Source organism: Stylophora pistillata, chromosome 9 (genome assembly GCF_964205215.1).
Source record: "Stylophora pistillata chromosome 9, jaStyPist1.2, whole genome shotgun sequence".
NCBI lineage: Eukaryota > Metazoa > Cnidaria > Anthozoa > Scleractinia > Pocilloporidae > Stylophora > Stylophora pistillata.
In genome coordinates, this window is record NC_142527.1 from 28,627,523 (window position 1) to 28,636,636 (window position 9,114).

At 43.4% G+C, this 9,114-nt stretch overlaps 2 non-coding genes and 1 pseudogene across 2 annotated transcripts; 2 read left to right on the forward strand and 1 right to left on the reverse strand.

The window, feature by feature from the left end:
- The first annotated feature begins 5,028 nt into the window (after nucleotides 1-5,028).
- LOC148724194 (U5 spliceosomal RNA) lies at nucleotides 5,029-5,150 on the forward strand. The gene has a single exon (XR_015992095.1). It is a non-coding gene; the product is annotated as a U5 spliceosomal RNA (small nuclear RNA).
- A 1,732-nt stretch (nucleotides 5,151-6,882) lies between these two features.
- Nucleotides 6,883-6,995, forward strand: LOC148724195 (U5 spliceosomal RNA; annotated as a pseudogene).
- Nucleotides 6,996-8,278: 1,283 nt separating this feature from the next.
- LOC148724196 (U5 spliceosomal RNA) lies at nucleotides 8,279-8,399 on the reverse strand. Its single transcript, XR_015992084.1, has one exon. It is a non-coding gene; the product is annotated as a U5 spliceosomal RNA (small nuclear RNA).
- Nucleotides 8,400-9,114: the final 715 nt, after the last annotated feature.

Consider the following 9,114-nt stretch of genomic DNA (forward strand, 5'->3'; position numbering starts at 1 on the left):
CCATTCAGTATTCATCATTCACTATTCAGATGTTGCAAGGGACGCTAAAGATTATGGTTTGTATAGACTCACTTCCAGATTTCGCATCTTCCGATCTTTCACAAAAGAAATCGTAAAATATTAAAAAAAAAAAAACTGCACAGTTCAGGCTATATATAAATAAATACTGCTACTAGTGACCAAAATGCCAAAAGAGCCGAAACGGGCAATAGTGGCCAAACTGCCATACCGGCCACTAGTGACTCAAATACCAAAATGGCCAATAGTGGCCAAAATGCCAAGACAGCCACTACCGGCCAAAGTGCCAAGAATACAGCTAGTGACCAAAATTCCAAAACCGCCTCTAATGGCCAACATGCCAATACGGCCACTAGTGACCAAAACGCCAAAACGGCCACTACTGGCCAACTCAAATGCCGAAACGGCCCCTCTTGGCCAAAATTCCAAAACGGCCATAAGTGGCCAAAAAACCAAAACGGCTACAAGTAGCCAAAATGCCAAAACAGCCACTAATGCCAAACTGCCAAAACCACCAGTAGTAACCAAAATTACAAAACGGCCACTGGTGACCAAAATGCCGAAACAACTACTAGAGCCCAAACTGCCGAAACAGCCACTAATGGCCAAAATGCCGATACGGCCACTCCTTACCAAAATGCCATAACGGCCAGTAGTAGCCAAAATGCTAAAACAGCAACCACTGGCCAAATTGGCAAAACCGCCACTAGTAACCAAATTAATAAAATGGGCACCACTAACCAAATTGCTAAAACGCCACTAGCGGTCAAAATACCACTGGTGGCCAAAATGCTAAAACAGCCACTAGTGGTCAAAATGCTAAAACAGCTACTAGTGGCCAAATTGCCAAAACGGCAACTAGTGGCCAAAATGCTTAAACAGGCACTAGTGTCCAAATTCGCAAAAAAGCCACTAAATACCAAATTGCCGAAACGGCCACTGTTGGCCAAATTGCCAAAATAGCCACTAGTGGCCACATTCCTAAAACGCCCACCAGTGGCCAAAATGCCAAAACTGCCACTAGTGGCCAAATTGCCAAAATCGCCACTGGTGGCCACATTTCCAAAACGGCCACTAGTGGCCAAAATGCCAAAACTTCCACGTACTAGTGGCCAAATTGCCAAAATGGCCAATACTGGCCAAGTTGCCAACATGGACACTACAGGCCAAATTGCCAAAATGGCCACTAGTGGGAAAATTGCAAAATGGCCACTAGTGCCTAAAAGGCTAAAATGGCCAAATTGCCACAATGGCCACTAGTGACCGAAGTGCCAAAACGGTTGCTAAAGGCCTAACTTGCCAAAACAGCCACTAGTGGCCAAAAGGCTAAGACTACCACTAGTGGGCAAACTGCCACTACGGCCACTAGTGGCCAAATTACCAAAACGGCCACTAGTGGCCAAACTGCCAAAACTACTATTAGTGGCAAAATTGCCAAAATGTCCACTAGTGGCCAAATTCGCAAAAAAACACTAACTGCCAAATTGCCAAAACGGCCATAATTGGCCAAATTGCTAAAATACCCACTAGTGGCCACATTCCTAAAACCCCCACTAGTGGCCAAAATGCCAAAACTGCCACTAGTGGCCAAATTGCCAAAATGGCCACTGGTGGCCACATTTCCAAAACGGCCACTAGTGGCCAAAATGCCAAAACTTCCACTAGTGGCAAAATTCCCAAAACAGCCACTAGTGGCCAAACCGTCAAAATGTCCACTAGTGGCCAAATTCTAAGATGGCCACTTGCGGCAAAATTGTAAAAATGGCCACTAGTGGCCAAATTGCCAAAATGGCCATTAATGGGAAAATTACCAAACGGCCACTAGTGGCCTAATTGCCAAAATGGCCACTGGTGGCCAAATTGCCAAAAGGACCACTAGCGGCGAAACTGTCAAAACGGCCGCTAGCGGCCAAAAGGCTAAAACGACCACTAGAGACCAAAGGGCTAAAACGGCCACTAGTGGCCTAATTTCGAAAATGGCCACTAGTGACCAAATTGCCAAAATGGCCACTACCGGCCAAAGTGCCAAAATGGCCACTACTGGCCAAAAGGTCAAAACGGCCACTAGTCGCCAAAAGGCTTAAACGGCCTCTAGTGGCCTAATGTCAAAATGGCGGCCACTAGTGGCCAAATTGCCAAAAGGCCACTGGTGGCCAATCTGCAAAAGTAGACACTGGTGGCCAAATTGCCAAAACGGCCACTAAGGTTCAAATTGCCTAAATAGCCACTACTGGCAAAATTGCCAAAACGGTCACTACTGGCCAAATTGCCAAAATGGCTTTTAGAGGCTTTTTCCCGAGACGGCTACTTGTGGCCAAATTGCTAAAACCGCCACTTAGTGGCCAATTTGCCAAAACGACCACTTCTGGCCAAAATTGTCAACTGCTTCCAACGGCCAAATTGCCAAAAGTGCCACTAATGGCCCGATCGCCAAAACGGCCACTTGTGGTCAAACTGCCAAAATGGCCACTAGTGGCAAAATTGTCAAAACGGTCACTACTGGCCGCTACTTACCGAAACGGCCACTAGTGGCCAAATTACCAAAATGGCCACTCTTGACCAAATTGCCAAAACGGCCATTAGCAGCCAAACTGCCAAAACAGGCGGTAGTGGCCAGAAGGCTCAAACGGGCACTAAAGGCCAATTTTCAAAGACGGCCATTGGTAGCCAGATTGCCAAAACGGCCACTAGTGGCCAAATTGCCAAAATGGCCACAAGTGGCGAATTGAAATACCCAAAGGGCCATTAGTGGCCAAAAGGCTAAAACGGCTTCTAGTAGCCAAACTGTCAAAACGGCCACTGGTCACCAAAAGGCTTAGAGGGCCACTAGTGGCCAAGTTGCTAAAACGGCCACTAGTGGCCAAATTGCCAAAACGGCTACTAGTGGCCAAAATGCCAAAACTGCCACTACTTGACAATTTGCCAAAATGACCACTAGTGGCCAAATTGCCAAAATAGCCACTGGTGGCAAAACTGCCAAAACGGTCGCTAGTTGCCAAATTGCCAAAACGGCCACTAGTAGCCAATTTGCTACAATGGCCACTAGTGGCCATATTGCCAAAATGGCCACAAGTGGCCAAATTTCCAAAACGGCCGCTAGTAGCCAATTTGCCAAAATGGTCACTAGTTGCCAAATTGCCAAAACGGCCACTACTAGCCAATTTGCTAAAATGGCCACTAGTGGCCATATTGCCAAAATAGGCACAAGTGGCCAAATTGCCAAAACGGCCGCTATAGTGGCCAATTTGCCAAAACGGCCACTAGTAGCCAAATTGCTTAAACCACCGCTACTGGCCAAATTGCCAAAACTGCTTCTAATGGCCAATTTGCCAAAACTGCCACTAGTGGCCAAATTGCCAAAGTAGCCCGGCACTAGTGGTAAAATTGCCAAAACGGCCACTTGTGGCCAAATTGCAAAAATGTCCACTGGTGGCCAAATTGCCAAAACAGCCGCTAGAGGCCAAATTGCAAAAAAAATGCCTTTAATGGCCAAGTTGCCAAAACGGCCACTAGTTGCAAAATTGCTAAAACCGCCACTAGTGGCCAAATTGCCGAAACGGCCACTTGTGGCCAAATTGCCGAAACTGCTTCTAATGGCCAATTTGGCTAAAATGCCAAGACTGCCACTAGTTGCCAATTGGCCAAAATGGCCACTAGTGGCCAAATTGCCAAAATAGCCACTGGTGGCAAAACTGCCAAAATGGCCACTCGTGGCCAAATTGCCAAAATGGCCACTAGTGGCCAATTTGCCAAAATGGCCACAAGTGGCCAACTTGCCAAAACGGCCACTAGGGGCCAAAAGGCTAAAACGGCCAGTAGTGGCTAAATTGCCAAAATGGCCAGTAGTGACCAAATTGTTAAAACGGCCACTATGAGTCAAAATGCCAAAACAGCCACTAGTAGCCAAAACGCTAAAACGGCTACTAGTGGCCGAGTTGCTAAGACGGCCAGTAGTAATCAAAATACCAAAATGGCCACTAATGGCCAAGATGCGAGAACGGCTACTGGTGGCCAATAGGCTAATTCGGCCACTAGTGGTTAAATTGCCAAAGCGGCCACTTGTGGCCAAAAGGCTAAAATGGCCACTAGTTGCGAAAAGGCAAAGACGCCCACTAGTGGCTAAATCGGTAAAACGGCGACTAGTAGCCGAGATGCGTGAATGGCCACTGGTGGCCAAAAGGCCAAAACGGCTACTAGTTGCCAAAAGGTTAAAATGCCCACTAGTGGCCAAAATGATAAATGGCCATTGGTGGCGAAAATGCGAAAATGATCACTAGTGGCCAAAGTGCTAAAAATGCCAGTAGTGGCCAAAATGCTAAAACGGCCACTAGTGGCCAAAATGCTAGAACGGCCATTAGTGGCTAAATTGCCAAAACGGACACTAGTGAATAAAATTCTAAAACGGTCACTAGTGGCCAAATTGCCAAAATCCCCACCGAAGGAGATAATGAGTTTACTAGATCTATTGGCAAACTGTATAGATATTGGACACCCCTTTTTAACTGTTTCATAAATTTTCATCTTCTTAAATCTACTTATGCTCACAACGTTTGGGACTCTTCAAAGCTCTGGTTTTTGCTGCTAGTTAACGTTACTGCCAAATCTTGAAAAACATACGCAATCTATAAACATAACACAAGGATCGCAATTCGCAGTTTCTGATTGGTGGGCGGTTCACGGTTTTTCAATACGTCAGTACAGCGGTATTCATTTGACCCATTCATTTAATTCATGAGCTTAAGCTTTTGGAGATGATTCGGTTCATGATTGGGTTCAGCATAAATTTGATTGGGGCTTTTCGATCCTTGAATAAATAGTGAATTATAAAGTTACTACTCTGGCACAACATTAATCAATCTCAATCAAATTTCGCGTCAAGTTTTTTAAGCATGATGAAGTGCATGCGCACTCCATAAATTATGAGTCATGATTTATGAGGAGCTGTGTCGTGTCCCATATGTCTTTTAGGGTTGCGTGAAAATTAGTGCTGATATTTTCTACACGTAGTACTAACTCTTGTTCTCCTTCATCATGCGTATTAATCTTTCGCCTTTTACTAAAGATTACCGTGGAGGAGAACAACTGAATGAGTCTTACAACTAATTTTTCGTTGCCCTGCCTACGGCGGGGCTAATAACTTTAAAATGATATTAGAAGAATAGCCCATTTGCTAATTACCCTTGGCCTCATTTTCAAAACGAGTCCTCGTGCACAACCATTCTTGTGAAAATGAGTTTAATTTGCATGTGAATGGAGGCTTATTATCATATGAAAGGATTAGCAGAAGGACTCGTTTTGAAAATGAGGCTAAGGGTAATTCGCGAATGGGCTATTAGCCGCACTGAATGCATTTCTGGGAAACATCATAGTCATTTCATAACAAGCATGCTGCAATACTTACAGGCACATTCAACTTACGTTAGCTCGAATTAATTAAACCGGCATGTATTTTGAATGATTCACTAAATTTAAGTTCATCTGTGGAGCAGAGAAAATGAATAAGGCTTCAGACTTTTTTTCGTCGCTCTGCATGTTGATAGGGCCCCAAAAGTACAATAGAGTTGAAAAGAAAGGAGCTAAGTGTCTTTTAACATTACTTTAGTCAGGATCGTTCTCATCGTTCTCCTGGTAAACATTATCTATTACCAGACACCGCCTGTGATTGTAGGAAAATTTTGTGTTGCCTCTAAGTTTATTCAAGGCTTTTACGTTTCTTTGTATTTGGTGCGCAGCCGCATAAATGATAAATATAAACCCCACTTGTGTCAGCGAGTCATCCTCTACTTACGGCTGTTACATATAAGAACTTATTATTAAATTAAAGGTAATTGAGAGTAGAGGACCTAGTAAACCCTTTATGACGGCGCTTTCGGAAATCGAAATCTGCGCCAAGCTCATTCACATGTGAAACTTGCTATAAAGAAAAGAAAGCAGGAACCTAAGAAAAACCGAAAGCTTTGAAGAGCAGGGAGGATATACTGTTTCCGTTTCTTTATCCCATGGCATTACTCCATTTTATAAGTACAATATAGGGCCAAGGATACCTACGTTGTTTCCTACTGGAAAGAACATGCCGGTATAAGTTCTCCAAATGAACAACGATCATCTGATCTCTAAGAAACGAAGATGGGGGTGATTGTATCATTTCTTTCTTGGCTATACCCCTTAATTTCTTCTTAGGTGTCTTACTTTGTCTTTGTATAGGGAGAAAGCCTTATTCTCTCAAACATTTTAGTACTCGGCGCGGGAGCGCTTTGAGGATTCGGCGCCTCTGATACCAAACGCCGCGCCGGCAGTTGACCTAAAAATCTGTTCTAGGGAAACTTTCTTTCCTTGTGAACTTTGCGCAAACTGATTCAACGCGAAAGTCCGAAGGTTCCAAGAAACCACACTAGTTAGCGAAGGATCTCTCTCCTTGGGGTAAATTCATTAACGACCACCAGCAGTTGAAAGACCGATGAATCTTCTCTGATGCTGATTGGATTCCTGCAACGAGCTCAGTTTGCAGGGACAAAAACAAAACGCGTCAATTGTTGTGCAAGATAGCCTTTAACCAGGAATGAGAGACCAATATTTCGAAGGCGCGAGTTCCTTCACTAACGTGGTTTCAATTCCAGTTCCAATTCACAATTCTGCTTGAAACTTATTACTTTTTGGTCGGTCACGTTCCCATCGTTTTGCTGGAAAATTTTATCTACTCCAGACACGGCTTATGCTTCGACGCAAATTTTATGTTTCTTATGACTCCAAAGCTTTCACAGATCGTAGAATTTAGTGCGCAGACGCATAAATGATGTTTATAAACCCCACTTGTATCTGCGACTGAGTCATCTACAACAAACCGTTGTTACGTAATCATTGTCTCCACTCTGGTTTTCTTTCATTACGTACAAATCTTTCGCCTTTTACTAAAGGTTTCCGTGAAAGAGAACAGTTGAATGAGTATGTAGACCAATTTTTCGTATCCACTAGTGGATGGAAGACCGGTGAACCCTATTTTACAGTGCTCGGTGAAGTTAAAATCTGCAGCGAGCTTAGTCAAATGCGAGATTCGTTGAGACGAAAAAAGCAGACTCGATAGTGTGCAAAATGGTCTTTAGCCAGGAACGAGAGACCAATCTCTCGAAGGCGAAAGTTCTTGCATCCTTCAGACTTTCGCATTCGAACAGCAAGCTACAAAAAAGACGTGACATCAAGGTTCACCTAAGATCCACCTTTGCATCAAATTCCAGCACGCAAGCCATGGGTATAAGGCATAAGGATATAAGTTTCTCTAATATAGATTTTCGCGTCAACTGCCCGCACGCCGTTTGGTATGAGATCAAAGGTTCCGAGTCCGCTTTGTGCCGCTCCCGAGCGCACTAACTTGTCCTCAGAGAATAAGACTTCCTTTCAATACAGAGTCTACGCAAGACGCCTAAGGATAAATTCATCCCTATTTTTTATTTCTCAGATTGAGATCAGGTCATCGTTGTTTACCTAGATACCATAGCGGTATGTTCATTTCAGCAGGGGACATTGTTGCGGTATAATGTTCCCTACATGTGATGCACGATCCTCGCAGTAGATAGCGCTATTTATGCAATAGCGAAAATCAGACCTGAAAAAAATCAGGCCTGTACGGGATTCGAACCACTGACCTCTGCGATACTAGTGCAGCGCTCTACCAATTGAGCTAACAAGCCAACTGGGAGCAGGCCGTTAAGTTGTTTCGTAATAAACCCGTGAAAGTGATAAATCAGATACGATGAAATATATGAAGTTCATATATTTTGAACTGCGGTATTAGATACGTATGATGCACGATCCTCGCAGTAGATAGCGCTATTTAAGCAATAGCGAAAATCAGACCTGAAAAAAAATCAGGCCTGTACGAGATTCGAACCACTGGCCTCTGCGATACTAGTGCAGCGCTCTACCAATTGAGCTAACAAGCCAACTGGGAGCAGGCCGTTAAGTTGATTCGTAATAAACCCGTGAAAGTGATAAATGAGATACAATGAACATATGAAGTAATGTTCCCTACATTATACACATTGAAGAGAGTTACGCCTTGGAATGACAGATGGAAAAGGAAACAAACCTTCCTCTCTCCTCAAGTTTTAACTTTCTTCGACTCTGCTTATTTCTTCTCTGCAAATTTTGCAAGTGACTGAGCCAGCTGCAGAACTAACTCCCTCAAGCACCGTCAGAGAGTTCACTGGTGGTTACTCATAAATTAGTATTTAAATCTTCGTTCAGTTTATCCACTTCATCTAAGGGCCCCGCCTCAAGGCAGGGCAACGAAAAATTGGTCTATTGACTCATTTAAGTGTTCTCCTCCACGGAAATCTTTAGTAAAAGGCGAAAGATTTGTGCGTAATGAAGGAAAACCAGAGTTATCTTGCAAGGAAATGTAACAACGGTCTGTCGAAAACGATTTGACAACACAAGTGGGAACAATCTCGAACCCAGAGCCCTTCTCCTTCTAAGTCTCTTGTTTATACGCATGCGCAATAGGTAATGGCAATTGCACCCAAAAAAGAAAGTAAACTACTTGTTTAATATCTCGTGAAAATTTCTTATGCATGATGTAGGTGGTATCTGAGTTAGGACTCCATTAATTTTCCTTTTTTTACATTGTGCATAACGTTCCTAATAATTTTCCTTGAGAGGGATACTCAAAAAGAACCATCAAGGTACTTATTCAAGTAGTTCCTTAAATAGTGACACTAGCAAGTTTTTAGATGAAACAAACGAACAGGCAATAAAACTATTCTTTCTGGACCATGTTCGTATGTAGGGGTGCAATTGCAAAATTGTATTCCACATAGAGATATAAAATCTTTTTTGAAATTTGCGCGATCATTTTATCATTGTTGTTTTTTCTGTTTAAGTTTTTTTCCATTTCAACCGTTGAACTGTTAAAATAATCAAAGCTTTTGCTAAGGCCCGGTTCAGACGCCGATCTTTTCATGAGCCGAACCTAATTCCTTAAATTAAGTACATGAAAAGTTCGGCGTCTGAATCAATTTGGAACGGCTATTTCAATTTGGAACGGCTCACCCGTTCTTCCCGCCTGGCTTGGCCGAGAATTTCGCCTGTAGAACGCCTTTG